The 27,186-nt window shown below is 37.6% G+C and overlaps 1 protein-coding gene across 6 annotated transcripts in view; it reads left to right on the forward strand.

Annotated features, from left to right (window-relative positions):
• Positions 1–27,186, forward strand: part of FIGN (fidgetin, microtubule severing factor) — a 106,618-nt gene that overhangs the window by 8,327 nt on the left and 71,105 nt on the right. The window contains exon 1 of one of the 6 annotated variants that reach the window (XM_055812640.1): positions 26,429–26,513. The exons of the other annotated variants lie outside the window; for them this stretch is intronic. The gene's annotated coding sequence lies outside the window, so the exon portion shown is untranslated. Of the gene's footprint in view, positions 1–26,428; positions 26,514–27,186 lie in introns of those variants that run through there. 6 annotated transcript variants of the gene reach the window in all.

A 27,186-nucleotide genomic window follows, 5' to 3' on the forward strand; every position in this document is an offset into this window, starting at 1 on the left:
TGGCCTGATTTAGAACAACTGCTGTTTGCTTTATATTATGTTGGAAATAACATCTGTATTTTCCCCCTCTGTCTCCTCTATTCTAACACACAGGCAAGTAATTAATAAAAAAACATGTACAGAGTGAGCTTGAATTACCACTTCATAAAACTATGAGAACTGCTGCAAAGATATTCCTAGACAGTACAACAGATGTTAATGTGTGTACGCTTCGTCTGGAGACATAGTGAGGGGAAGAGCCAACAATTATTTTGTATTACTGAGTGACAGCAGAGGGTGGATGGGAATGATAAAGTTATATGCAGAATGTATTAATCCCTGACAATAGTATCAATATTGACATTTTAAATATTATGAATAGATAGTCCTGCTATACACGTTTTTGTGATAGCTGTGCTTTTAGATTAAAAGTAGCTATTTATATACCTTACGGCTCAGTGTGGTCATGTTGAAAGAATGGACTTACTCATCACAGATTCTGAGAAAGTGCAGGTTAACATCCTCTGTCTTCTTTAGACCTATCTGATTACTTCAGCCTCCTGTGTTGACACAGAGAAAGAAACAGCTAGATTCTATGCTGGAAGAATAAGGTCTGCAAGCAGTGACTGATATAAGGTATCCCATTGTGATACCTAAACCAAATTTTAAAAAATCAAGCATCCTTTTCAAGTAAAACTTGAGAAACATAGAAAGGAACAGCAAAGATGTATCTGAACACACTTGAAGGTGCACCATTTACTTTCAAAAGAGATCTTTCCCATCACTCGTGGATAGCTTCACCATGAAGAGTGATATCAAAAGATCTCAGAAAAGTGACTATTCTTTTATGTCTTTGGGAACTCAGATGCTTACAAGATTGTTTCTGAGAAGGAAAAGAATTGATCCTATTTTCAGTCCCTTGTTGTTGGCATTTGTGGACCACACCACTATGTACAGCATTGTAGAAATATACTCTAGTAGATGAATACAATTCTGTTTCCTCTTGCAGCTTGAAAAGAATAGTGCAATGTTGCTGTATGTAAACTCAGTTTAGAAAATATGTTTCTGTGAATCCTTTCTTGCACTCTATAAAATTGTTTTATTTAAAATACATACGGAGTTTGCTGAAGATCTTTAAACTTAATGGATAGGTCATCTGCGTGATTAAAATAGAGAAATTAAAATTTTAAATAGTATGCATTGGCTTTTATGAAAGTAATACAGGCTAAAAGTCACATGTGATAATTTGTGAACTGGTATCCCCATTCAGTCAGAAAATTGATGGCTTTAAACTAGCAAGATACAGTTATTTTTAATATGGAAGGAGACTGTAAATTTGCTAACTCTTTAGCTGAATGTACACTTAATTTACAAAATTGAGTGGTTTTGTGTTTACTAGTGTTAGATCTGCAGCTTTATATTAACTACATGTCTATGCTCATCCTGTATTGAACATACTATTCAGAGGCAGATGTTCTATTTTAAAGATAGTAATTTTTCATGTGTCTATAGAATTTCTGGCAATTCTGTATTTCTTACTCTTTGCCTTTGATAAAAGCTTAAATAAATATATTTTGGAAACTGTTCATGCAGCAATTAACCTTTCTTAATCCTTGATTTTCATATTTTTCTTTGACTTGCATACATTTCATTTCATAGTCCTATCCTGTGTAGGCGTTCTTTATGCTACAACACTAGTGTATTTTTCCGCTTTCAGTTTAAAAACTTTAGTGGCAACATTAATTTAGCTGATATGGTAGTCCTATTGAAAAAATTAATCTATTATTCAGATTAATGTTAGTGTTTGTAGAGAACTGAAGCTGAAAGTCAGTAAATCCTGTGTAATGAGGGGTATGAAGCACTTCTCGTTATTTGGCCCCTAGCACTTGTCAATGCGACAGTCACATTAAAGGCACACCTTAATTTGCAGAGAACGTCTTTGTTGAGACACGTAGTTAAGTAAGTTTGAGAAGCTTTTCTTTAAGGTTTTTAAAAATTTTATTTTAAAGTTAATGTAGGTGAAATATATCTCATCATGTGCTTATAGAGGCTGTGAATAACTAATACCTTAACAAATAATATTTTTCAAGTTTTCACTACTTAGAAATATTCAAAAAGTTCTAATGTGATATTTCTTCCATCACTGAGCAGATAATCCGTAAGGTACAGAATAGTAGACAAACTGACACTAGTATTCATTGGGCGAAAAAAATTTCACTGCTAATTAAGGAAAGATGTTTTCTTATTGAGCAATTAGCAAACACTTTTCTACACCCCACCCCACCCCCTCACCCCCTCCCGCCCCTTTCCAAGACGTCAGCTGTTTAGAGATAGTAGAAGTCGATGCTTTCATTCATGCCAGGCAAGTCCTTTTGGCTAAAGTTACTGTTCCTTTCTGTTGCAGAGCTGCTACAGCAGCTGCAGTTTGAGCTTGAAGGCTCTGAGTGGCTGAGATAACATCACGAATAGTATTGCATCTCTGCAAGTGCAAGCATTTCCACTTTTGGGTGCTCAGTTATCAGAGGCTCTGAGTCCCTGCAATTTGTAATGACTTTGGATATTCAGGCGTAGAACAAATCTTACAAGCCAGGTGATGGGTATTATAAGGAATTTCCCCAGAAAATGGTAGGCATTAGCTTCATTTGTACTTCCTAAATGCTACAATCTCCCTGTTTGGGTATTAATGCTGTATGATAGAGTAAATAAGGTTTTCGATTTTTCCTGCTTGTTGTAAGAATACATTTTAAATTCATCAGGGCAAAAATACGTGTGTTACATAAAGGTATAAGGAATGACTCATTTGCGATTTTGGACAGAGGAAACTTTAAACTCCGTTTGTTACTGGGTAAATGTTGCAAGGAGCAAAATGCAGAGTAGATATTGCTGTTTCAATTGCAGAATCTCTCTTAGTTACCTTCTCCCGCCTCCTGATCCCCTTCTCCCTCCCCACCCCCCCCTTCTTTAAACAATTATGGGCATTGTGCTCCTTAACAGTGCATAGTTACTGTAAAGATAGATGTCCTCAAATAATGAGTTTCTAATAATAATCAGAGAGAGTTAGATTAAACTGGTTTTGTATAGAAATCTTACAGTGTGAAAACGTACACCTACAATCCCGAGATATATTTACAGGAGCTAAGACTATTTACAGGAGACTAACCCAATTTTGTATCTGTGGATGTGTGCAGGGAGGGCAGAGTAGAGGCGTATGTTTGTATGTGCCTATGTTTTTGTTCACCTGCTTTAAAGACTTCAGAAGATTATTTTTTTTTAGTACCAATTTCTATTTTGCTTTCTGATGACCAAATATGTTTTACAATCACAACACACTAATTAGCTTCTGTGATTACACTGGAAAGCTTGCATCCTTTCAAATGACTTCTAGCCATGCTCTCCTTTCTCTCTTGCTTCCCCCCACCCCTCTGGTCTTCCCCACCCTCACCCCCTGTATGAGGTTTATTACATTATATTTGTTGCTTTCTTCCTTGTTTAAAAGTTCTGAAGGGAAGTAAATGAAAGTGCTAAGCAGCAACAGAAAAAGAGTTGTCACTACATTGGCTAAGAAAAGCATTTTTCCTAGCAGGTCCTCGATCAGCAAGGCCATACAGTAAATAGAGCAAAATAGTTTAACTTATGTTTTAGAAATACATATGCCATTTAAATGGAAACAAACCCCCAAATCTCCCACATACCTTTTGGGGGTTGGCGAACAAAAGCTCGCTTGTACGCTCCAAATTCCCCTGGGCCTTAATTTGCAATACCATTATTTAAGCCTGGCTGATATAAACCCATTGCAGAAAAATAGAAGCTCTCCTTCCTGGCTTTTCAAAGCCATTCCGTGCCCCCCTCTCTCTGCCTATCAGCATCCCCCAGCCCCCTTGCCCCCCACCCCCCTTCCCAGCTTCTCAGTCTTACCCTGCCACTGTGGAAGTCTTCTGTATTTGAAATATAGTAAATGTAGAAATACTGCACTTCTATAACACGGGGAAGTGCCATTCTGCATGGTTTTACTAACGTCTCTACCAACACACATGTAATTCTATCTTCTGACTAAGATCAAGGCTATAATCACTTTAATATCTGTTGTGTCCTCTACCAGGTGACCTGCAGTCTTTCATTGTAAAGATAAGAGACTCTGATATAATAAGTTATTTCTTCTCTAAGTCTGATCTTAAAGAAAATACTAACCAGAAACTGAGAAGAAACTCCTGCCCACCTCATATTCTTTTGGGGTGCCAGACTTTCTAGGTATCGGCTTGTGGGTACAGTACTGACGTTGTTGGATGTTCAGCTGGAAGCTGTTCTGGAGGAGAACTGGGCTTGGGTATAACCCCCAACTGCTGACAGTAAATATGGGAATCACTGTAGCCTGATGCGGCATTGAGCTACATCTCTGTATACTACAACTGTATTTATTTTGCTGCTATTAAAATGGCAGTCTGCTTTGTCATTAAGAGGCTTGTATTTTTGAAATAGCAATTGAGGTGCAGTTCTGAGCCTTTGAGTTAGTACCTGTTAGTGGGAAGAGCTAAGAAATAGATGAGCTACATTCCCAAATGTGGGTGGAAGGATGGTAATACATGCCTTGGCATCTGCCAGAAGTGTGGTTTTCATGTTGCCCCCCCCCCCCCCCCCCCCCCCCCGCTTTAGTTTTGAAAGGTGTAAGGTATTCTGATAAGCAGAGAGGGAAAAACAAAAGGGAAAAATACTTCCAAGCAAATCATTATAGCATATCTCAATGACTGTGCTCCACACTTAAATTTAATTAGAAGACAACTGCACTGGAAAACTGGTCATTTTAGTCATAGTTAACGACTGGTTCTCTCCTACCCCCAATCAGAAGCGATTATATGCTGTGTTGTATCATGTAATTTCTACAAGAAAATTAAGTATGAATAGGCACGATGGTATTGTGTAGTTGCAATAATGAGGTTTTCATTAATGATGTTAATTTATCATTTAACTATCCTTTTGAAGGTGAACATAACTATTTTCCTTGTGGTATTTCCTTTTACTGTATATGCCAACCAGTATCAAATTGGAGTATTTTGTAAATATTTTAAACAAAAGAACTGTGGCTGTATAGCTATTAACATGTTCATTATGTGCTAAAAAGGCACTGAAAGAAGTGAAACTTTGTATGTCCATGTTTCTTACAGGTTAACTACTTTCAGGAGAGATTTCTTTTATGTTGTAATACAACTTACTAGTGTATGATTTCTAAAGTGTCATGGGTAGTTCAATGCTGGATGTGAGGCAAGCAAGTTTGTTTCCTAGTTAGCTGTAATAAGACTTACTTGCTGTCAGTAGCAAGATAATAAGGATAAAAATCATGTACGGTTTAAGAAAAAAGATCTATTAATTTACATTTGTGCACCAACTTCTACTTGGTGATACGCTTGTTGGGCTGAGCTATTAAGTGCTCTGTGGGCTGTATTTCAACGAGTGTATGATTGACTAGGTATATTAGATCTTTTTACCTATTGCTAATGCAAAATTTGACCCTAGTTTTACCCTGACATGTTTTTGCCTTTAAAAAGATCCACGCTTTATGAGTACACAGGTGGGTGGTAAGAAAATTTATCATTGTTATTTGTAGGGTGTGGCTCTGTTAGAGTAGGAGTAACCTAGATCGGAACTGATGCTGAATAGGTTTTGCATTTTTTTCATTATTTTGATTCCAAAGCACAACTGTGGGAATTGAAATATCGTCTTAAAATTTCAAATCTACATTTTATGCACTGTGCCAAAGCACCCATGAGCTCATTAAGCAAAGACTTTTTCAATTAGATCTTGTGTTTATGCATGTATTTATACTTGGCAGAAATCCTTTAGAGGTTTCATTTGCTGTATTAATACTTATGGTGTCTTGGAGTACATAAAATATGCTTTAATAAAATGAAGAGTAAGCACTGCTTACAGATCTGGTTCTGGTAGTTTCCCCTGTATATTAGTGGCTGCTGAAAAGTTGCTTGGCCAGACATCCAGCCTCTAGAGGGCATGCCAATAACCCCCCCGCCTGCACAACCATCTGCAGAAAGTTTTAACACTGGCACCTACAAAGAGAATCCCATTCGTGTTGCATAATAAAATCTCTGTGTGTATTCCTTGTTATTAGTGGAGTTTTGCTACAGTAAGAGATTTGCTTTCCTTTTCTTTTTCCTTTTTTAATCTGGGGGAAGGCTTTTGTACTTGTTATGCTGTTTGCTTCCCCCTCCCCCAGTGGTGATCTTTATGGAAGTCTCAAATCCACTATGGTATAATCATTTGGCTCACTTACAGTTATTTCTTCACATAGTAGAAATCTTTCTTTAGGTATACACCGCTCTTTACTGTAGTAAAGACTACAGAAGCCAGTGCACAGTATTTGAGACTTGAAAAATCAGGTACTAAAATTTATTATGTACTAAAATCTAGGTAATAAATAATTCAGGTGGGATTAAAGCCAGTTAACCATACTCCAGTTGCCTAGGTTCAATTGCTCGACCCTTTTCTCTCATGAAGTGCCATATTACAGTTTTTTGTTCTCCTATGGACTATTGTTACTAAGGTTGATATTTATGTGGAGTCATATTTGTTCTCCAGTTCAAATGTTTGACTACGGTTCTCTAGTCCAGTATATGACCATCAGAAATCAGAAGTTTTCCAATAATTCAAATTAATCTGGTAGTCTGCTTCAAATTTTCCTTAGACTTACTGATGTAGAACAAAAAAGCAAGAATTCTTGGTACCATCAATTAAGACATGCCCTGAACCATAGTTAAGTTCTGGTCTACAAATGTGAGTACGTTTAGGGAGAAATATATATTTAAGAAAATCTTTTTGCACAGAGTGTCATTAACCAAGTATAGAACTTTTCCTAAAAGTGTGCTGGTTTAGTTTGGGCACTTTCTGCTTGAGCACTTTAAAATATTATTTTGCAATTTGAATTGAAATTTGGTTGGAGCACGTATACTTTAGAGGGAGGAAAAGTATTTCCTGCTGATGACTTCATTAAGTCCTCTGAGTAGATGAACAGATAGGCCTGTTACTCTGGGCAAACCATGCCTTTTAATTGCATAAATACAGCATTTTAGCTACACATTTATTGTTGAGCCATGAAGCTTAACTGCATTGTGGAGTTTCTATGTTTCTATACAACATAAGTAAAAACTGAAAAAAAAATAATCCAGCAAAAGTTAAAGGGTTTCGGTTTGTTTATTTTGGAGGTCACCTGGCCTACAGTCAGGAGATCTATGCTTAATTCCCATTTAGCTTTCCAACCTTTTATTGAAAAGTAATTAAAAAGAAATAATCAAGCTGTTTGGTGTATGAAGTGCATGGTATCTGCTTTATGGGTGATACTGGACCAAATTTCACTAGGGAAGTTTGACTGTGACCCATGAACAGTTTGCAAGATTTCTGTAGTATGTTCCTAGGCTGATGCAACCCCATATGCCAAGTTTTCCATTGCTTCAAAATGTCTAAGGGGTTTTGTTGGTCTAAGGACAATTAGAGTTTATGGAGTTGCATGGGGGAAAAATTTCCAAGACAGAGCACAATCTGTGAAAGCATTAGGTCATACTCCTTATGTCTTGACCACCTGTGGCCAACAGATAGTTAACTTACTGGAGAAATAATGGTGACATTGTTTTGTGATTCATCTAATCCATTTTTTTCCCAGGAGGCTGAGACAGTCACTAGTGTGTCACTTCAACCTTGGCATACACCCAGGTTGCAAACTTGTTCCTTCATTTGGTGTTGTGTGTTGGAGCCGTGCAGTAAACTGCCCAACACACAAAAACCTCAATAAAAAGGGATGTGTAACACCTGGAGGGCAGCATGGTTAACCCCTTTACAAACCTGATCTCTGCAGGGTTAGGGGTACTCTTAGAATAAGCTTTAGCTGTCATGGAAAAAGGTTGGAAATATAGTTAGGGTATCTGGTCAGTCTTAAATAACCAAGTTTTTTGATGACAGAGCTCTTTACAGTCAGAGACCGTCCCCGCTGTTCTGCCTGGGAGAAAGTAATCTTCTTTTTTCCTAACTGCCAGTAGAGGATTAGTATCATCCAAGCATATCCTTATTGTTGTCTTCCAAACCTCAGTATCCTGGCCCTTTCTCTTCCATCCTGTCAAATGGGTGGTTCTTACAGCTTGTTCTGAAAGCCAAAAAAATCGGGCCGTGTTGAAGCGAGTAGGGGGGAAGCAAGCCCTAGAGCCAGAAACATCCCTGTGAGGGGCATGGTGCCTGTGGTCCTTCCTGGGTGCCCGCTGGAGGGTCACCTCAAAATAGCAGGGACAAGTGAATATGCTGTGAATGTATTGATACAGTTTATGGCATTATTTCTTTTAAAAGTAGTTATGTGGGGAAAATAATTCAAAATTAATTTTGTTGGGAAGTGTAAAAGCACCAAGCAACTCAAATGTAAGCTGAATGCATGGATGGTCTCTGATTTTTGTCGCTAGAAGGGTATGTGTCATGTCTTTGGTCTGAATTTAGAAAACTGTGAATTTTGACCTTGTGATGGAACATTGTACCTCTTAAGTATAGGAGAGGGGAGAAAAACCGCAAAGGATTTTTTTTTCCTCCTGAAAAAATGAAAGCAAGAGCAAAGTCTTCTTCATTTTAGAATTCAGGCTCCAAATTTCACTTTAAACCATTTTTAATAGAAACAGTAAATTATAAATCATCTAAGCAATTATCTTAACACAGAAGGAGTGAGGCCCATCCTGGGCTTCAGCCCCAGGTATTTCTGGACTACAATAATGGCCCAGCCCAGATATTTACAGCTTAATTTTTGTTCATGTGCACTTGTCCATAAATGGTTCCTTTTCCATTTCCAGTTCAACAACTAAACCACTTATAGTAATGACGGCAAAATGTGAATAGAGACAATTTACCTTGGGAAACTTTGAAGTCCATTTCCAGTATTTAAAATGTAAGGTAATGGTTGAACAGAGAACGACTGATCAGTAAGTGCTCCTTTATAAATGTTGTAATCTTTATTTTTTAAATCTATATATGTGTATAAAATCTGGGGGTTTGTTTGGTTTTTTGGGTGTGTGGGTTTTTTCTTCTTTTTTTTTTTTTTCTCTTTTTTTCTTAGATTTACTGCAGTTTGGAGCAGAGACTTTTTTTCTTGCCTTTTAATGCTGTGCCATCTAGCACTGCTTGCGTTGCAAGCCAGTGTATCTGACCTCACTCCTCTCCTCATTCCTGTCCTCCTCACTGCTCCTCCCAACCAGCCCCATTGCTTGAAACTAAACAAATTGAAAATAATGATTGGTAACCATTTGCTGTGCTGAAATTCCACGTACAGCAGTTAACTCCATTTTACAAAACAACTTCAATCTAGTGAATTACAGTGCAGTTCTTGGTGGCAGCAGATAGCAACAAGCAGTTTCGAGTTCCTCTAGACAAAGCAGTTCACATAGGGAGCATTATGCAGAGTCACTTGGTGGTGTTGGGTTGGTGCGGGGGATACTTTTGCCATCAGACAGTTCAGTGTAATGCATTTAAAATTAGAGAGACTCTAACCATGGCTTAATTGTTTCGTCTGATTGAAAAAGGGACTGGTCCATAAAACTGCAGACAGGCGATCTTGCAAACGTGCGCGCTTTAGTTTGTTTTCTGTTTCTGCAGCTGCAGCGCAATGCGATGAGTAGTGTGTTCGGCTTTCAGTCACTTTCATGTGACTTTTGGAGTGCCCAATGAAAGCCTCAACCAAAAATTAGATTGCATAGCTGGTCAAAGTGTATTGAAGAGCAATAATTATTCATAGAGGTTTCTACTGTAGAAACTCTTTTATTGATGTAGAACTTAAGAAGAAACACTCTAAATAGTGATGGACTGCCAAAAAGCAGGTATTCAAATAGCAACAGACTATGATGTAATGTTAAAATAGGTACCATTATCATCTATGTTTTTAACTCATTTTCAGTTATTTGAGCTTAGGTTTTGATCGCGTATAAAGAAAGTTGCTTAAAATGGGCAGTATATTGAGTTCAAAGGACCCATACAGTTCATAAATTCTCCGGTGTCTACTGGATTTTTCATCAGGGAGACTTCCAATAAAAATGATCTATTTTAGAAATAATATTGTTTAGTAGGTTGAAATGTGGTGTAATAAAATTAGACCTTCAGTCTTCTAAAGTTACTACTTAGATGGCACCCTTGGGATGGTAAAATGGCTGTATAAGCAGATGAATCAGACAGTTTCACTGATGGATACATTTGTCAGTCTCTGTTACAGATATAATATATTCTTATATCTGTAATCCTGACACTGTTACATCCAAATGAAATCAACATGAGGTTGTCATCTTTAAGCAAATATGTTAAGTGTTGTCTTTTGTGCTTTGGATTTGAAAGAAAGGGGCCCAAGGGAGCCAGCATCATGCAAATGGAACAAATCCCATTTCTTCTGAGCTGTGCTGTTTCCCCCTTCATGGCAGCTGGCTGTGTTATCTTTGTGTGTTTCTCTGAGTGCTGACAATTCTTTCAGTGATCTAAGTTAGGGCACATTAGAAAGTGGAAGCAGCTGTCTGTCGTTATACTGAGAGACGTGTTTGCTCTACTGCAAAGATGAAGGACCATGAATCCTTGACACACTCTCTCCCCCCTCCCCCTTTACTTTCCAACATGATCAACATTCAGACGCACAGATTGTCTGCTTGGACAGTTTTTTGTTCTGACTGACAGCATCTGGCATAGACAAATTTAAAAATACATAGCATGCCATGCTTGGAATTGGAACATCCCTTCTTTATTAATCTTCTCATTTAAACCATTCATTTACATTTCAAGAAAGGTTACAGCTTGATATGGTTGAAACATTTATTTTAAATGAATAACCTCCTAATGAAATACCTTGAATGAGCACCAAACAGTCAGTGTTCATTAAAAATTACACCTGATTAGTATGGCCTTGGAACTGTTGCGAAGAAATAAGATTTCCCCATTGTCTCAATCCAGAATAAAAAGAAGAAGAAGAAAAAAAAGTGTGTGTAATATTTTTTTTTTTTACCAGAGCTAAATGGGAATAGTGCTTTACCTGCACCCCCCCATCATTTTCAAGAATACCATGTTATAAAGCAGTAGCCTTTAAAACGCTATTTGTCTAATTAAATCTGGGTTTGCTGGAACAATACATTTGAAGGGAATGCCTAAACAGTGTTTTGTTTTGGTTTATTCTACTAAGGCATTTATGATCTGAGAGACAAGATGCTTTATGATTTGATGTAATCTGAAATCATATATATATATATATATTTCTGCTGAGAAGCATTCACATGTTTGTATACAATACTTTACTAGTAAAATAGAACTGAAATGGTGGACCACCCATTAAAATGTTTATGCACGCACACATGCACGTATGCACACGTACATTCTGTACACTCTCATCTTCATGATCCAGGTTAGCAATGCAGACATGCTTGTCTAGCGTTTATGTAAAAATAATACGAAAATTGGCTGTACCAGTCAGTATATGGACTTTGAGTCCAGGAAGGGAGGAAGAAAAACCTTTTCTTGTATTAGGCATTTTAGATGCTTTATATCACTGTGGATTGCAGCTTTAACTACTCACAGTACAGGGAAGAAAAAAAAAATCTTCCAGAAGGGGGGGGAGATGGGACCCAGTATTATAATAAAATAGAAGATTGTTCAAGTGCTTGGCAGTAAATATGTAAAACAAGTATCCTGGCTTATTTGGAGAGGAAAGAGATTCTGTAGCAGACAGGCTCAATTAACAGTTGTACGCAGGAGAGGACTTGTATTCCTTCGGTAAATGTAGGAGAGGTCATTTGCTTTAGGATAAACTCTGACAAATTTCAGATACAGACATAAAGGCTGGAATAGATACGACAACAGATTTTTCAGTTGCGCATCAAGCATTTTGTATTTGCAATGGCCATTTACATTTTTTTTGTCAGTGAATAGGTTTCTTTTTTATTAATGTTTTCCTGAATAATATATTTTTAAATTAATTGACTGTGAAACAAGCATTTTGGAACAACAGGAATTTTAATACAGCCTTGAAATATCATTTATGCTTTTTTAAGAATTCTCTTAGTGATGCCTAATCTGTTTTTCTTTTTCTGGGGGAAGCACTAAGATGATAAGTTTTTAGCACAGGCTTTACTATGCTAGTTATGTGTAATCATAAAAGTGAAATCAAATTTTATTTTAAATGAAATCACAATTTTTCCCCCACAAACTCTTCCATTTATGTGATAAACTTCTATTTTGATTTTTTTTTTTAATGACTAGTTATAAACGCTTGTACAGATATGCATCTCTAAGCAAACTGGGAATAGGTTAGAGAACACAATTCCCTGGTGTAAAAAGCAAGGTTTAGCAGTAATGCTTTTAATCTGGACTTGCAGAGGATTCGGGAGCATCCATAGATCTGCTTCAGTAATTACCATACCCCAAGTGGCACTGGAAGAGACATTTGCCTAAAAACTTGATGTCTTCATTACACTGTTTACATTTTAATTAGAAACATGAAAATTAGTGATTCATATAGACAACTATAGTTTAAGTGGGTTTGCTCACTAGCCAATAAATCATAGAGGGGTAACAAAATGGGGGGGAAGGCACCCCCACAACCTGCATCTGCAAGCAACAAACCCTCTCAAACCTTACAGTTGCTTACAGTTGTAATAAATAGTTTACTAGGAATCATGAATGTGAATAATTTGTTGATATTAGAAGCTGGTTCAAATGTGGGTTTTATTTCACCGGAGATGAAATTCCCATTTAAATTAGCAATGCAATTTTAAAGATAAAGCTACTTGCACACAGTACTACATGTATGTGAATGGTATGTGTGTAGGATATGCATATGTAGCCTCTGTGTGTGCATAGATATAAAACTGTAGCTGTATTAAGAAGAATTGTTGTAGGAATATTTTGGCAGTGCTGAGCACTACCTAAGGCTGCAGAGAAGCCAGTTTAGCCTGTTCCAGTGTGTCTCCATAAATACATGCAAACATTTGTATAGCTGCACACAGGGATGTATATATACAAATACACACAGAGGCAAGGAAGGATATGTTGATAATTTCCCCCTGAATTTTGCATGTACCTGTCAGCACCAGCGGCCTAAAAACACTCCATGCAGGAGTGATGGGGAGAAGCAGCAGTGCCTGTCAGCGTCCCTGCCTGAGTCAGCAGCATGTCCAGTGCCAGCGCCGGGGACAGTCACTCATCCAGCCCTGCCCTCCCCGGGGGCCGCCGGCCTCCTCCGCACCGAGAAGAATGACCCCTCTGTCTGGCACGCTCAAGATCCCGAATCGCACCGCATCGGTGTGCGAGTTCAAATCCCTACTCCGAAAGGCAGAGCTGGGATTCCAGCTAATGACTCAGAGATACAGAGGGTCAGTGCACTGGTGGTCTGGAGTACTGAGCCATCGCGCCAGCTTAGTTGTACTCCCCCACCCCACCCCACCCCCTCCACCCCTGTAACTCACTGTCTTACCCTCCTCATTCCCCACCCCTCCCCCCAATTCTCTTATCATAAAAGTGATTATATGCAAAATTGCATTTCTTCTTCTAAGAATACTTTATGGGTTGTGTTCCTTTGAATTTTGGTTTGATCTGCTTGATTAAAAAAAAATATTTTGCTTGGGGGGGCATGGGGGAATTGTTTTCTACACTTCTAACTTCGTTTTACGTTAGTTCCTTATAGGCTGTTTTGGGCTTTATGCAAATAATACCTGGATAACCAATTTCGTTGAATGGGAGAGTGAGCCTTGGTAGCAATAAGTGAAAACTTGTTCGTTTAATATTAACGTATTTTTCTTTAACCAAAAATAAGGGAGTTTCCTTCTCCCTTGCTTTTTATTTGGTTTCTTTTTGTTCAAATCCTTAAGATTTGTAGAATAATCTCTTTCCAGAACTCTCATCCTGCATTCTGTTATTTTCTTTATTATATATATATGTATAAAACTTTACATATGTGTCTATAATTCTTCCTGTGTACCTCAGATTTTTAGACAGTACATGATATATATCAGAATAAGCATTTTAGAAAGATGTTTCTTATTTGCCAATATGAATTGCATTTTTGTTCTTTCATCATTCGAGTGGTATTTCTGAGCTAGAGAATATATAAACCCAGGTATATCTTGTGGCTATTTTAATGCTTTATGTAAGTATTTCACATGCCAAAAATAGACAAGTGTCTCTGTTTTGCATTTGGTTTAATGTTAAAATAATGTTTCAGTTTCTGTCAAACACTTCTATTTGATCTAAAGATTTGTTTTCCTTCTTCTTAATTTAAGTTCTTATCAAAAAATATTAGTATTGTCCCCAATTCCTAGTAATTTGGCAGCACTGCCATGAAGTAACTTGAGCACACACTTCATTTGACTTAGTGACAGTAGTCTGTCTTCATTTGTTCTGTTTTCTCTTTTTTTTTCTTGTTTTTTCCTTTCTTTCTTTCTTTTTTTTTTTTTTTTAAACCCATCTTTTCAGGTTTAGGCATGTTATAAATGTGACTAAACAGAACTGTCTACGTGTGCAAAGACAGAAACATGCTGCTTGCTGGTACGTACTGCAAAATTCTAATAGTTTTGCGCTATCTGTTAAATTCAGTGTGCTTTCTGCATTGTGGCACGAAACAGTTGTGCCGTGAGGGAAGCTGGCTGCCTGCCAGCCATCGACTATGAAATCCTGGGTACCTGAGAGCTTATCAGGTTCTTTTGCTTTGTAAAAGAAAAAGTGATGAAAATGTTGGTAAACTGCCATGAAGGTTTAAGGCTGCTGGAATAAGGAGCCGTGTAATCAGATTGGAAAATGGAGTTTGAGATTCTCTGCATGGGAAGCAGTCGCCTGTGGACCTACCGAGATGCTGTGCAAGTGCCCGAGCTGACCACTTTGTTAGCAAATCAGCTTGTTTGCTGCAGCAGCAGGGTGGAATAGGCTAGTCCTTGTGATGGTATGTAACACCAGTAATATCTCTTGCTTTGCACAATGTAATCAGCTTGCAATTAGCTCACTCTACATTAACCTTCTTGATATTTTTCCCTTTTGTAAGACTGTGCACTTTAAATAATTAACTATAGAAAGTAATCCTTCAAGCAAATCAAAGCAATCCTTTAATTTTATCACCCTGCTGAAAAAGTATCAGGTGGTCAACTGGTCTTCATCAGCTGCTGGAAATTCTCAGGCTCACTGTAGCGTGGAGAGGTTCTTTAACCCGTTCACATTTAGAAAAATGTCAAGATTTTATATTTCTCATGTAATATAATGCTGCATCATGAAGCTGCAATTGGAATTGTTTTAATGAAAAGCCTTGGGAGAGCCCTTTCCTATACAGACAGCTTTTATGCTTCTGTTTGTTTAGGCATTTCCATACACTACCTCTCAGAAAGCTTTGATGACACAGCCACTTGTACTGATAATTCCACTGCTTCACCTCCAGTGAACTTGATTCACTGAGGTTGGAGAGAACAAGGCTATCGTTGCTGATCTTGTGCGTTGCTTTTTAATCCTCTGAAATAAAAGCCAGATAACAGGAAAATTTGTGTGTTAGGCAAACTTCCTTTTAGGTAGGAGAGTAAAAGTTTTAGTGCTATTTGTGGAAATGTGGAAGCCTGAAGTTTATCTATGGAAAAAAATATTAATTCAAATTAAGTGTGCAGAACACAATCTGTCTTGCTGGTATTTGAATGGCTTACTACCCAAAAGTTCCTTTGTCTATTTGATAGTTTTGGGGTTTATTGCAAGCTTGGATTTTCCAGAGTCATCCTGTAAAACACGTGATTATTTATACCCTGGTAATATAATATAAGAGGAATGTGCCTGGTATTTCGTGTAAAAGTTTGGTTCTATTTAAATAATTGTTTGATATGCCTTGCTGATTTCTAAACTTAAATCACTCAACAGTTATGCTCATAGGAATAACAGCAGTGAAATTAATGACAAAAATGTTTACAAATAATAATGCTGTGCATGAGCCTTATTTGTATTTACATTCATTATATGAAAATAAATATTGTGGCTTATTTAAGGCTGTAATGAGCAAAGTGATCGGGAACTCCTGTCCAGACATTTTGTTTAGAAGATATTGGAAATGGTCAGCAGCTGCTTTGCCACCCCCCACAAAAAGTCATTTCAGTCATCTCGTTGAATTCCAGTAGATCAGAGCAATAAACTGAATTTATAATATGTGAACTGCTTTTACCAATGATATCTGTGAAAGCAGTATTGACTGGCTGTGTTAAAGTCATCTTTTATCTCTCTTTGTAGAATGCGAGCATGTTTTGAAAATACAAAGCCAGATCCTACTAATCATACTACATTTATCATATTTTAATGTTGCCTTTGACTTGGTTTTAATACGTATAAAAATTCTGGAATTTATGTGCACATCTGTTTTCTGTGTGCCTCAATTAAAAAAAAAAAAGTGAAAAAATAAATAAAAAACCTAACCTGAATACATCTTATGCTGCAAAGATCTACTTTATATTCTTTTAGAGGACAAACTCCATTAGATATGCACTTACTGTACATTGGATTGTAAATCTTACAATTTAATGGTAATTCAGTGAGCAGTTATTGCTTCTGTGGCCTTTTTTCTTTCTTTTTTGTCCCATCTCACTTGTGAAATAGGGTTACCCTTTACAAGTGTCACATCCATAGATTCATCTTTTGTACTCTATAGTTGTTCCTAGTGCATCATTCTAAGTGAAAAGAAAAATAGGAAGCCAAAGCTACAGGAGGGGCATTGGGGGAGGGGGTCTATACATAGAAATACAGCATATAGCAGCAGAAAGACCAGTGCAGTTTAGCATCAGTCTAACAGATTAAAATTTTGCTGTAAAGGTACATTTTCTTTAACCTCATTCTCATTCATTTTTCCATACCACTGTAGCTGGCGTTTGAATTCCCAGGAAGCAGAAATGGTGTCTTAATGATACGAGCCTTTTTGCCTTGCTTACACTGTTAATACTCTTATCCCTTTTCTGATATGAAATACTTTTTGTAGAAACAATATACACATTTGTAAAGAAATTATAAAAGGATTCTCCTTTTGAAGATAATGAGTTCTCTTCAGGAACTGCAGGTTACGTGGAACACAAATGAGCTCTAAGTGGAGGGATTTAAAGTCCTGCTACAGCATTTAATTTCTTGAGGAAAGGAGTTCAGTTCAAGGTTAGCCTGTTATTGTGGCACTGGCAACTACTTCTCTCTCATTCCTGTTCTTCTGCCAGCAGTACCGCACAAAAGGCAGTCATTTTTATTTAATACGTAGGGAGGTATTAATCACTGCAGTGTTTTCTCGCAAAAATTTGTCTTATCAAATTCATTGTTTCACCACTCATGACAATAATAGGTGTTTAATTACTCAATAAGAGCAGTTTATAGATTCCATTTTTCCTGTTTGCTGGACAAATGGTATTGATTTTGTACTTTGATGCAACATGAAACTGTATTAAACACAATTAGAATTCTAAGGCTGGCATTGTGTATCAGTTATGGTAACTGAGCTCCTTGCTAAAGAAACTACATCTTCCAAATTGTCCCTATGTTTAAATTCCCAGAAGAAGAAAAGCTCTTTAAGGACACTCCTTTTATTACATGAGTTCTTGGTGTGTTTTCTCTTGCTTTTCACCAGCATTTGTGATTGCTACAAATGTTAGATATTTTGAATAGACAAAGAATTTATGTAATATTTTTTTCAGATAATCCCTTTACAGTGGTAATAAGCGGTGCACATTCCAGCCTCCTCAACACCTTTACCATTGTCTCATCCTACCTTTGTGCCATACTTATGAACAAGATTTCTTGTGTGAAAAATAAAAATGATATTGTACCCCAAGCTTGAGCTTGGACACTAAAAATTTATGAGATGAGGGAAGACAGCAGACTTCTTTTTCTATTTTCCTAGAGCCTTCAGTTTTCTTCAAAGGGTGACTATTAAGCCACATGTGGGGTTTACTTTTTCTATCTTTTTATTATTATTATTATTATTTTTAATGATGGTTACTATTCTACTGTCATTCATGGCTTGTTATTGATATATCGACATCTGCATAGGCTTGAGCCATTTCTTCAGGTAGGATTTTAGATGATTTGTAAAATTTCACCGTAAAAGTAATTGTTCGGTGCTTCCTTTGTGGGTCAGTACATTTTTAATTACAATTCTTTTCTGCTACTGGTGCTTTTGTAACAATTTCCAGCTGGGAGTATTTAGTGTTTTCTTATCTTGTGTTTGTTTTCATTTCCAAAGAATCAGAATTTAAAAGCATGAACTGAAGGTGAGCATAATCAAATATCTGTATCTGAATCAGGAAAAGGAAGAATGATTCCTGTCAGTGTGCATTCCACTGTAAAACTTGTTTAAGTAACCAGTGATAGTTTGATCTCATATGCTATCATATGAATTTTTGATGTTTGTTGGGTTCAAACTTCTAAGTAAATAAATCAGATAAAATCCTTAGTTTGCAATTCCTACTTTTTCTTCTTACTAGTTTTATTTCTAGGTTCTGCTTGCAGCCTATAGTTTTCCTCATTTAGCTCAGTTCGGGTTTTTCTTAAAAATACAGAAGAATTTATGAAGAATATACTTTGATTGAACAGTATATTCAAAGAAAACCTGTCACAGAGTTATCTGTGTTAATTTTTCCCACATCTAAATACTTTCAAAGTACAATTGAAATAGAGAAAGAAAACGCATGTAGTTGAAAGAGCCTTTGAATTGCATATGTAGTGTGGTGTGTGCTTTTTGGGGAGCATGGCTGGTACGAAGAAGCATCCATCATTTAATCACCTGCTTTTAAAGGAAGCAGTATTTTTCCTCACAAACCTGTTCATATTGCACAATATCACAATGTGAATATTAAAATACTTACATTCATGTTTTTGTTGTTATTATATATATACATATATATATTCCTCAAAATCCGAAAAGCTCAGATTCCTTATTTAAGCTTACTTTAAGCTCTTCGGTGGGTCTACTCGTGCTTAAACTTAAGCACATGCTTAAGCAATTTGCTGGGTCAAACTTTATACTGGCTGGACCTTCTTGTTTCTCCTTTCAGAGAAATGATTTATTTCCCATGTGTTCTGAAAAACTTGGGCACCGGTGGCTCATTCCATTGTTTGTGGTTTAGGCAGTGGGTTAGGTGTTCTTCGCTTTATGAAAATCCATACAAATTTCAATTACACAAACAGCAGGTAAGACATTAAAATTAAAAGGATGTAGGATGCACATTCTAATCTGTGATGGTGTCTCAGCTATCCAGATGTTAAGGGAAAATTGAATAAATGCAAGTTGGATTCTGAATAATTGAATATATTGTTCTTATTTATTTGGATTACTGTAGCACTTAGATGTCTCGACCAAGATGGTGACCTTGTTGTGCTGGTATTGTAAAAACATGTAGTGAGAGACTGTTCTGCGTCAGAGAGGTTACATTCTAAATAGCTAAGATGCACAAAGGTTAATAGGGACACAAAGAGGCGCTGAAATGTGAAGAGACTTGCCCAAGGTCATATAGCAGGTCAGTAGCAGAGCCGCAAGTTAAGCCTACATCTACGGGCTCCTCTTGCAGTGTCCTATACACTAGATTGCCTCCCCAATGATTAAACTATCTGCCTTTAATAGCTATTGAGGGAAGTAATTGTCTTTGATTTAGCAGGGAATTTTGGACAGTGACATTTGACTGCATTTCTGCTTGATTCTTGCATGTTGTAGAAAATACGGAGATATAATTTGGTAATATGAGAAAGAACATTAAAGCATGACTCTTATTTTACCCTGCTTATTGCAAATTTTGTAAATACTTTCTGAGAAGTGGATACTGTTTCATAAAACGTTGCCCACAACTGCTGGTGTTTCTGGCTGGTTTTACACATGTATTTTTGCTTTTCAGGTGTAGCATACAAAAAGAGGTAGGGCTAACCACCTTGATTGACTCTCAGGGAATGATGTGTTAATTACTTCAGCCAAACCATCCTGAAGCCTGTATCCTCCTTATGACAGTTCAGAAGCTACACTGCTTCATTTCAGTAACTTTATTACCATTTGGCTCAGAGATTGCTATTTCGCCTTGGCCACAGATTTCATCAGTTGCCCGGTTCACCTTTGTCCACACTATACTTGTGAAATGACCTGCTCCTTTAGTGCTTGTCAATAGTAAATTGCTGCATCCTCAGTGTCCAGGCTGAAGCACAGTGAAGAACACAACTCTTTTATTAAATTACTGGATTTTACACTTAATTTTTTGGGATTAAACCTGAATGTGGAAAGTCTTAATTACCATTTAATGCCAAGTAATTAAAGCACTGGCCAGGGTCAACTATATAAAGCACATCAGTTTGAACTGCCACCTGATTAATAGGCTTGGTGATATAAAAAGTTCAGCACAAAAGCATGCTCTGCCAGGGTCACTGCTTTAATAGCTGTAGAAAGTGCAGTTTTTGCTGTAATTCTGTTCTAACAATTGGATCAAAATAATAATTTGTGAGGTGTTCATGCTTGGCTTCTTCAGCGTGACGTCAGGTGAATTATTTGAATTTGACGTCAGTTAAATTGGTTTTGTGGGATATATTGATGAGGAAACCAGTTTGGCTCAGGTCTTTCCTTAATTTCATTTGCATTCTTCAAAGTGGACCATAAAGTACAATTTTTTTTCCAGCCGTCTCTTTCAGCTGAGAGTTATGTTTAGGGAAGGATAGAAGATGTAATGTGCATCAGTTGTGTGTCTATGTTTTCGTCAGTTTACATACATGCAATCATCGATTTGTTGTAGTTCAGGTGCTGTATGCACTTAGGTGTGTGTTTGCCTGTGAGTGTGTGTTTGGGAGTGCACACAGAGTTATGCTGAATAAGTTGGGTTAATGGCTGTGGTTTATATCCCTCTCCCTATATATATATATATCTACATATTGTATTCTGTTATGAATGGGTTTCCTGAGCCATGCTTAGCCCCAGAGGCTCTGGTCTGCAGGATCATTTGAAAATTGTGCTGTGTTCACATTTAATATAGTGGGTTTTGTTTTGTTTTTTAAACTCTTAACAGTTTATTGATAGGGTCTGGGCAAACTGCTGCACCTTCAGCGGACTCAATTAGCTTTCGCTGGGCTCAGTGTGTGTGCAGCAGGCAGCCCAAGCATTAGCAATTGCAGGACGGGAGCCATAATGATTTTCACCTAGTGACAGCTCCGTGAGCATTAATTTTGACAACACCCTACAAAATAAGTAAGCGTGGTTATCCCCACTTTATTACTGAGGCCTCAAGAGGAAGGATTAAAGCCTCGATCCCACTGATAAATGTGCATGTCCTTAGCTCTAAACATGTAGGCAGACCTATGTATGTGAGTGGGAGAGCCTTTTTCAGCAAAGTTAAGGACATACGTTTTGAGCAAATTTTCTAAATGAACACATTTCCATGTCAGAGCTAGTTTTTTGGGTTTTTTTTGGTCTGGAATACTTGGTTCTGGCTTTGTTCTTCATACTTCAGCACCACTTTCAAATAAACTTACAAATACTGGGTTTTATTATTTGCTATAATGATTACTTAATATGTAATAGCAAAGGTGTCAGCTGTCATATTTCCAGTGAAGATTGCTGACAGTTGTATGAGTTATTTGCTATGAATCCACTTTGGGTTTGATGTCAATGTGGATCAGGTGTTTTACTTTGCTTTTTTGTTACTGTTTTTGAAGGCAAATTTTCTTTCATCTGTGCTCAGCGTAGTTATAGCACACAAAGTCCTTAGCTGGGATTTGAGTCTCTCTGTGCTGGATGCCCCACTTTTTTGTAAGAGCACATGTGAAGAGCATGCAGTTAAAGGCAAGAGAGATGAAGTTGGGAGAAACAGTTCTCTTGACTTTTATTACAACCTTGTTTGAAAACCATGGCTGTGACAGCTCGCCCAGCCACAAAAGTGGCCAATGTGCTTTTTCTCCAGAGTGGCTGGAGGTGAACCCTCCACCCCTCTAGGCAAGCCAGAATTTCCTTGAGGGCACTTCTTGGCAGAGCCAGTCCTTGGACTCCCTCCCCGCCTTCTGCTCTGGAAATCTCTTGGGCGCTGGCTGCCGGCTCTGGGGGATGCATGTGAGTTTTGGGGGGAGCTGGGATTTTTTTCATCCCATCCTCCGGCCTGAGCTGCAGGAGTTGGTTTACATCCAGCTCTACAAATGGAGCGCTGCATGGGTACCTCAGGACCATATTGCAAATGGTGCTGTGTGGGGCTGGCACAGTTGCCACTGAGCCCCTGTTTCTTTCTCTCCGGATGCTCGTAAAGCTCTCCTTTAATTTGACAGTTGCGGAGTGCACATTTTAAATAATAAACAGGAAATCCAACTTCCACTCTGTTTTTTATGGCATTTCCTCGTGATCTGTTTCTGTTAAGGATGACTGTCTCCTGCTAGATGGTAATGAACACACTGATGTATGTTCACAGGCTCTGAGATAGTGTTCAAAGCAGTTACAGGTTGTTTTATTAACCATGTGCCTTTCAGTTTTACTCTTAAAACAGGACCAGCACAGCAACAAATTGGAATTTCAATTGTCAGAGTATTTCAGGTTCTGATAAATAGACACAGCAAGCCAAGGTATTTTTTAATATTCCTACTATGGTGAAAAAAGTTTAGTTGAATGGTTTCAGAGAGATGAATAATTTCAGCATACTGAGCAAGGAAAAGGGAACCTTGCGATGCTAAGTGTTTCAGTGATTAAACTATAGAAATTATGCCTCGCTGTATTTGGAACATCCTATAAGACTGTTCTTTTCATAATTTAGCTGATGGACACAAGGCAATATTAGAATGTCAGTCATTCAAGCTTAGGCATTCATAAACACAGTTCCAAGTGTTACCCTGTTTTGTAGGTGGCAAAATAGAGGCTACGAAAAGGTACTTGAGGAGCACTGTGATGTAGCAGACAGTGATTTTTGTCGTAGTCAGATGGGATTACTGAAGCTCCAAGGTTAACTTGTAGAAAGGGTTAAATTTTGAAAAAGTAGTGGGGACAAAAAAGAAAGGATTTATTAGTGTGTTTGAAATTGTTTTCAGTTCGGTCAGCAGCAGATTGATGATGGTAACACCAGCTTACTTTTTTAAAATGAGGTTTCCGAAGCATTTTCATATCTTCTGGTAGAATCTGTTGGAAATCTGTCCACAGGACTCCAGATCATCACAGGTGAAAAACCTAGACCACAAAAATTGGTGTGATGATAAAAAGAACTCATTGTTTTCAGAGTCCCTTGCTTCAAGGCTTAGTTTGACAAGTTCAAAACAGCCCTCCTGTGAATACATGACAGAACTCTGAAAAATTAGAGCTCAAGTTCTCTGTCTTTAAATATGATGGTTCTTTATTGTCAGAGATTTAAAAACTCAAGACACTAGCTTAAAGTTGCTCACTAGCCCATAGAGAACACTACTGATAGGAGTATATGTGTGAGAATGCTCTGTAGAGCCTCCCCCTCCCCCCCTACAAACAGCATTAAACAGCAGCAGGGTGGGTTTTGGTTTTGTTTTTTTATATTCTGGAAAACTCTCCCATGGACAGACTAACTACGTGACATTTTAGCCTGTTCTGAGGAGGCGAAGGTTAGTAACTGGAAGAAAAAAAAAAAAAAAAGAATTATAAGAAAGGTTGATACCCAATCTAAATAAATATTTGAAGGCTCTTTAACAATTACAGCCTGCTGAATTTTTCGATGTACAAGCCTATTCCATGCAAAGGAACGTGCTGAGTGCAGACATATTTCTATTGAGTGAAGTGAGTACATCTCAATTCTGATACCTGCTTGACACACTTTTTTTTTTTTTTTTTTTGTTAAGAGAGAGAGACTTTGATGAGCAAAACATAGAATTGTTTGGTTCTATTAAGAAATGTCACCATTTATCTAAGTAAAACTATTAAGCCTTAACCTGTATCTTTTCTTTCACCTTGGTGTATGCCAAGGGTAAAGGTTCAAACCAATTCTTTTCATGTACATAATCATGGGCTGCAATTAGTTACAATCTAGTTCTTTTAAAAAGAATCCATTAAGAAATCATACCAGGTGAACAACCACTAAAGTAGAAAATCTGATGCATTAAGAGTTACAGACTTGCCATGTAAACTTTGTGTGGCATTTAACATCACTTAGAAGAACATTAAGAGTAACTTATGTGTTATGCCAGTATTCACAAAAATAAAAATTAGAGGGAAAAAACCCATACAACTAAACCAAGCTTGAGTTCTTTTCAGTAGGAGAGAACATTGATTGTCACTGTGCAGCAAGAAAACCTTTGCATGATCTTATGACAAAATGGAGGATGTTAAAGTAATGGTTTACTAACTAGAAAGTGACTACACGATATTGTAAACCACTTGTTAATGTGGAAAAATTGTTTGTCTGCCATTAAAATAATATAAATAAACAGGAATTAAAAAAAAAAAAAAAGACATTTGCTGTCTTGGAGGGAGATAAACTGGGTCTAAATAAGTTATCTCAATTCTGGCGTAGCACTGCAGCTGCCAGGTAGGCTGCTTGCTAAAGTGCAGGGGACGTGAGGCTTAGCAGCCATTCTCAGGTACCTAAACAGTGGGTGCACCAACCAGGAGGGAATCTGGTATCTGGAGGACCGACCGAAGTGAGGTAGGAACATATAAGTGAAACAAAAAAATACGTTTGCAAGGATAATGACCATAACAAGAAACACGAGAGCTTACATCGAAGACCCGCCTGACTATCTGTCTCTTGGCAGAGGCCAACAGTGGCTGGTAGAGAAGAGTGTGAGATCCCACAAGTGTGGGGCTGGGGGCTGCACGGGAGCTGCAGGCACTGTGGCAGAAGGAGCGTGTGCCCAAGGTGCCGTAGGCTCTGCGGGACTAGGCTGCAATGCTCAGCAGGGTGTTTAGTTTCCAAAGGGATGTAATTCTGCACTGTGTAAAGCTATTGAATGAGAAATAAGAAAGTTTTTACTGATTGCCATAATGTCTAGCCATTGAAGCAGATTTAGGGAGGGTTTTTTTATACAGCAGACAATCGTTAGTTATTAGCTGGAAATATGCTAATGAATCTAATAGGAATAAAATAAGAAAAGATTCCATAGAAATTGCTCAAACTATCACACTTAATAGGCAGTGATAATCCTTCTGTAGTTTTTTTAATCACTCTATCAACTTCTAGGGAAGTAATATTTTTCCCCTGTCAAATTTCATATATTGAAAATGTCTTAAAATTGTAATTTTCAGTAAATTTATGTAGAGTTTTTCATAGGAATACATATGCTGCTGTGGGTACTGAATTAGAAAGTTTTAAAAAGAAAATTAATTATGAAAGTAGAACCTTCCAAGACACAATCTTCATGGAATCAGTCAGTGGGAAGAGTCCTATTTGTGGTACTGCCAAAAACGTTCATCCAGAAAGGAATATGGTATTTAAGACAGAGATAAGAGAATGGTAGGCTCTATTATTTGCCAAAAAACACCCCAATATTATTTTTTTTTTTTTGACAGGCTCACAAAGTACAGCTGGTGTGGTGGAAGGTGAGAGAGCTGTTGCATCCTAGCAATATTTAATGACAGTTAGGAAGGACTGAGGAACGTAGGCAAAGGGTTTGCAATGGTTGTCCTTGGTCTGAAAGGACCAGTGGGCCTGCTCATGGGGTGTGTGACTGGGAGCCAGGTCCTGGGGTTGTGTTTCTGGAGCTGCCAGAGAGTGGCTGTGGGATGCTGGGGGTGGCTGTGTCTTCTAGAGGTTCACCGCTGCATTGTCCTCACCCTGTCACCAGACTGTGCCTTTTGTTGTGTAATGGTGGTGGTAGCTGTGGTCAACTGCTGGAGGCAGAGGAGTAGCAAATGCAGATTTTATTGTTTGTAAGAGTTATACCTCTGCTCAGTCATCAGTAGTTGGAGAGAGAACTGGAAAAAATGTATGACTAGGGGAAACTACCATGAGTTTAAGGTGCTTTTGCATCATTTGCAGGATAGTTTTTCAGTAGCAATCTTTGTTTTGCTTGTACAATAAAAGCCTCATTTAGGAAAACTATATTAGGTGTGGTTTTAATTAAGTACATAAAGAAGTTTTTAAATTGAGATGCTCCCCTAGATGGGGTCTAGCCATGTTAGTAATTCCTTATTAACGTCTCTGGTCTAGAGTACTTTGGGAAGACTTTTTAGGGAAAAACCTCTTCATTTTTTTTAAAATTTATTTTTTATTTGTAAAGACCAGGTCTCTAGTTAGGAAAAAGCAGGCAAGTTTTCAGCATTGTGAACTTTCTCTTAGGTAAATCAAGTTATTTGAAATCTTTCTTCTTAAAATGGAAGTATTTGTGTCACTTGTGAAGTCTAGTGCTTGGAACATCATCAGAATGTGGAATAATAAACGTACAAGTAAAACTACTAATGAGAAACAAAACATTTTCAGTAGTGTTTAAATGAGTTATGGTTATGTTGAACAATATTCACTAATATCATGTTGCTGTGCCTTACATTTCCAGGTATACTGCAGTCATTAAATCCTGAGAATTGACTCCAAATACATCAAAATTAGAAACCTCTTTGCACAACTTTCATGTTCAACTCTTCTTACAAGTTGGTAATTAGAGTATTTAACCTTACTCTCCCTTTGTTTACTAGAAAATGCTATTTTTTTTAACAATTACAGAAATACTAAAGCAGATCAAGCAGTTATTTTGACAAACAGCTTGAAACATTCTTGCCTAAATTCCACAAATAAAAAAGCTAACTAAATAATCACCCTGAGCAGATTTTCACAGGGACCTCGGTCTACCTATATAAAGGATAATTACACTGGTGTTTTAACGTGGGGCAAAGGAAGTGATAAAATTAGGGCATAAGAGACACTATTCCTATTTTGAGAATGTAGTACAATAATTGGTAAGGGATTTTTATTGTCGTTTTATTATACCGAGGGTTTTTTTTTTTTTACTTCCACATGGTTGGATTATTTTTTTTTCCAGGCTTTTAAGTCTTGTGTTTAGTGGCACGAATCTGGGCAGACTGGGTAGGAAACTGCATTCAGTGAGGTCTCCCAATGTATTAATAGTACATTTTTTAAGTTATGGGTGTTTGTGTGTGTTTTAACTCTGCAGCTTCCATCATGCACCCCCTCACTAACTCTCTCTCCCTGTGCCTTATGTCTGGTAAATGAAGAACATCCATTTCAATGCTGCCAGCCCTTTAGCCATTACTACATTAGAGTAAGGACTGTCAGCCATTGCCTGGGGCAGGTCCATTGCTAGCTGATG

This window comes from Falco peregrinus, chromosome 8 (genome assembly GCF_023634155.1).
Source record: "Falco peregrinus isolate bFalPer1 chromosome 8, bFalPer1.pri, whole genome shotgun sequence".
NCBI lineage: Eukaryota > Metazoa > Chordata > Aves > Falconiformes > Falconidae > Falco > Falco peregrinus.